This window comes from Pundamilia nyererei, unplaced genomic scaffold, assembly GCF_000239375.1.
Source record: "Pundamilia nyererei isolate P.nyererei 1_Seehausen unplaced genomic scaffold, PunNye1.0 scaffold00087, whole genome shotgun sequence".
NCBI classification, from domain to species: domain Eukaryota; kingdom Metazoa; phylum Chordata; class Actinopteri; order Cichliformes; family Cichlidae; genus Pundamilia; species Pundamilia nyererei.
Window position 1 is genome coordinate 2,516,782 of NW_005187488.1, and position 4,209 is coordinate 2,520,990.

A 4,209-nucleotide genomic window follows, 5' to 3' on the forward strand; every position below is an offset into this window, starting at 1 on the left:
TTTTTTTTTTCAGAAATGTTGGCATAATGGTCAAATCCAGAAAGAGTTACACTACAAAGTCCAGCTAAATGATTTTCATGCTTCTTCATTCAGCACACAAAATTGGGTTTTTTTTAATGATCCTTTAACATGATAAAGTTGGATTAGAGCTCACAATGTGCCACTGTAAAACTGAATCAGGCCTCTGAATATCAGTGTGGTTATTTTGATAATAATCATAATTCCCAATTATTGTTTCACTAATCATCAATTATCTTTAACAACATTTCTGATAAACTGTTGTTTTTGTTTAACAGAAGGACATTTCTAACTAACAAAAACCTTGATTATGATTAAGATTGCTTATTAATTTTTGATTGCTTTTATGTAACCCCTTAAACCCCTTATATTTTTGCCTTCCTTTAGACACCAGTCCTTGCCACACTGTTATCACACAGCTTTCTGTAAGTCACGTCTGCAGAAGTAGTTCTGGGTTCTGGTTGGTTTCTTTTGTTTCCTACCACTGCATTGTTCAATTCATCTAAGACGAACTACAGAATTTCTAGTTTATCATGAAGCTGAAGCCTAGTTCCTGGCAAGACACTGTGGGGGACAGTTATAAGGACTAGCAGCCCGTGCCTTGAGCTGGCACTGACAGTAGGGGAGCCGCAGAAACCCTTCCCTCTACCGGTTCATCCAGCTCCCAGAGGAACCCTGGTAAACACTGCACATCAACCCTGAGGCCAATTAGCCTGCAAGATCAGCCTAGTGAGAGGCCTGCTGAAAAAGGGAGGGGGACTTAATTCAAAGAGCAGACTCTGCGAGAGTTCAGCTATCCTAATCGCTAAAAGAGCACAGGTCCCAGGGGCAACGTTCAAGCTTACTGGAAATATGAAAGAGTTTTATTGTTTGCAAAAAATAAAAAATAAAAAATTTAAATGGTGAATTGATCCACAATGGAGATTTTACATAATCATGGACTGTTATGTTATGAAAAATAACGAGCTAGAGAGGGGTATCTACAGAGGTTTTTAGTCCGTAAACCTTAAAGGCAGATCCGCCCACAACCTGCTCTTCTATCTACCAGACAGCACACTTTTGTTTTTTGCAATTATTTGAGAAATTTAATTTTATCTTTAGTTTAGCATTCATCACAACAACGAATATGGCTCATAAGCTGTAACAGCATTGCAAGTGTGAGAGACTGAGGATAACAGGAGAGGCTGCAAAACACAAAACTGTTAATTAGAATCATACAGTATCCAGGCAACAGTTACAGTTACAGAGTGAGAGTAGCTATTTAGTGGGGCACCATCCTGCTCCTGTTGGCTCTCCATTTGACCTCTGTCCTTGACACTTACTCTGTACCCATCATGTTTTACTGCCAGATACTTGAGCCACGATGCTCCAGTAAGATTCTTTGTGTGGGCGAAGCTTGTGAACAGATTTACAAGATATGACAACTGTGGGTTTTTTTTCCTGAGATGTTTTTCACACTATTGTTTAATAATTTGTTTCTGAATAAGTTTATTTTTCCCCTGAAGTAAAAACACAAAACACACACAAAGAAATAAATAAAAACTGTGTTCAGAACAATATTGCAACAAAGATTCAAAATATAAAGTTTCCGTTCAGGGAAATTAATCTGCCACAAACAGATTATTTCTTATTATTAGATCTTATTCATTAAATTATTCTGTAATTTACACTTAGCCTACACAAATAATCCTTGTACACGTAACATTTATTGAAAGTAATTAAATAAGCTACTTTGTGTGTTTTAATTCCGTTGCTCTGGATACACAGCTGTAGTTCACTTTACACTGTTTGCTATAAATCCAGTGAACATAATGAACATGATCTTTCAGCCACGATTTAGTAATACATTTGCATGTACTGAAAAGCGTACATGCCACATACACTCTGGTCCAGTGTGCATATTTAATATAATGTAATTGCTGCTTGGATTGCCTACAGAAAGAGTGTTTTCCTTAAATGAATGAAGCGCCACATTTGAGCTGATCGTGTGGTGGAAGGTGTAGAAAAATAACACTTGACTCTCCTACCAGAAGCCAAGGTTTACATTAAAACTCTTGGCTGTGGTTAGCTTTCAGCAATAAAAGCACTTATGGCTAAATATACAAAATCAACCAAACAAGAGCTGGAAGTTCCTAAAATAAAAATATTAGTGGCTATTAATCCATTTTGCCATCCTTTTATCCAAACAGTGGAGCTGTAGCCTATCACAGCTGACACCAGTTGGCCCTGGACGGTTCATCCAAGTGATAAACAACCATTCTGACTCATATTCACACCTAGAATAACCAGTTAGCCTAACAATCATGTGTGTGTGTGTGTAAAAGCCCACTCCAGTACAGAAAAACCACACAAACTCCACTCCTCAACACATCAGCCCCCCAAAAACTATTTTCGGCTGCTCCGTTATTCACAAGAAGTCACCAGAGCAGGTAGCTCTGAATGTTTGACTTGGTAGTTTTTTACACCACTTCCAGGGATTTATTTTTACTAGTTAGACAAATGTGTAAACGAAACTATGGAGGCATTTTTCCAACCCCAAACCTTCTTGCTATTAGGTGACGGTGCTCGTCAAGCCTCGTTCTTGTTGGCCAAGCACTATTTCAAAAACTTAGATATGTCACGAAATGCTTTTTTTTTGTTTGTTTGGTTTTTTTTCAAGATTGGAGTGGAAGAACTTGACTCGACACAGACCTTTGACCTTAACCCCATCTGATACCTGAGGGATGAACTGGAACACCACTTGCTAGCCAGCCAGTGAACAGCACAGGACCTCTGGCCCTCAGTGATACTCTTATAGCTGAATTGGAGCAAATCCCTGAAGACAGATTCTAAACTGGAGGCTGTTAAAGCAGTACGTTAGTTCCCATGGTTTTGAAATACGTGAACTCTCACAAGGGTAACACTTGGATGACCAAGGTTTATTTTGTAGTTCCTAGCTTCATACTGAATATACATTTTTCTGGCACATTATAGTTATGCGACGTTGTAGTTTGCTTTTTGCAAACATCTATATTTACCATTATATTACCATCATTATTTCAGCTTCTCTGTGCATGCGAGACTAAATATGCTTATCTGAATCGAAGGTTTGAGAACAATGGGGCTTCTCTGCAATACAGAGTGCAAAACCCTCTGTAACATTTTGTTCTAGGCTGTTTAAATAAAGTTGCTTGAATTGATTTGCCTACCCACAATGTCAAGAGAAAATGCGGTGGCCTTATTCTCACCTCCAGCAGCGTTCGGTTGTTTTGCCCGATGTCATTAAGCGAACGTTTTTGGCAGTTCTTCAAACACACTCAAACGCTGCTGAGAGGATCCATCCAGTGTAACTTCTTTTTGTTATCCTCCGTGTCATAATAGTTGATTGTGGACTTTCTGTCCGACTCAGGCCATAAACTTTCACAGACACAAGAAGCCTAACAAGACCCAAGCATGTCTGCTCCAAGACACCGATTCAGTGGCTTCTCTCTGCCTCTCTGTCTGCTTCAGAAAATGAGAGAAGCTTCTCAAAAAAAAATAAAAAATGTGACTCTACAACAGTAGCCTGTGTGTCCCCAAGGATAGTGAGCTAGTACGGTCTGCCAGTCTATCACACAGGAGCACACTGCTTTTGTGACAAACTGGCAGACTAACATCTTTCATTCCTGTAGCTCCTCTGTGCTCTTCTTCTTCTTCCTAGACAATCCTCACAATAACCTCGGTGGTGAGTGCATGACTACACAGTGCTCCCCATTGCTTTCTGTTGACTCAGTGGTGGATATCAGCGCCTGAACATGCCACATTCATTAAGAAAATGCTTTAAAGGCACACCAGAGAGATGTCAAAACATCACAAAAGGTCAGATTTAATTACTTCTCATTGTACGCCGCACAGGTTTGCAAAGCAAAACAGCAACAAAAAAGAAGAAGAAGGAGAAATATATACATATATATATCCTCACAGTCACTAAAATAATTTGCTTTCAGCAGGAACATTATGCTTTGTCAAAGTTTGCCACAGGATAGACTTACATGTGTTACACTGTTGAAATGATGGGCCAACTCATCTCCCGTGCAACATATTTATTTTTACAGAAAACTGTAAAAACAGAAAAATAAGACAATCAGTTATCTTTGGCGCGCAGGCCGTATGCTGCCTCTTCATCACTGACACTACTTCTTCTAGTGTAGCTGACATTACTTTATACAAGTA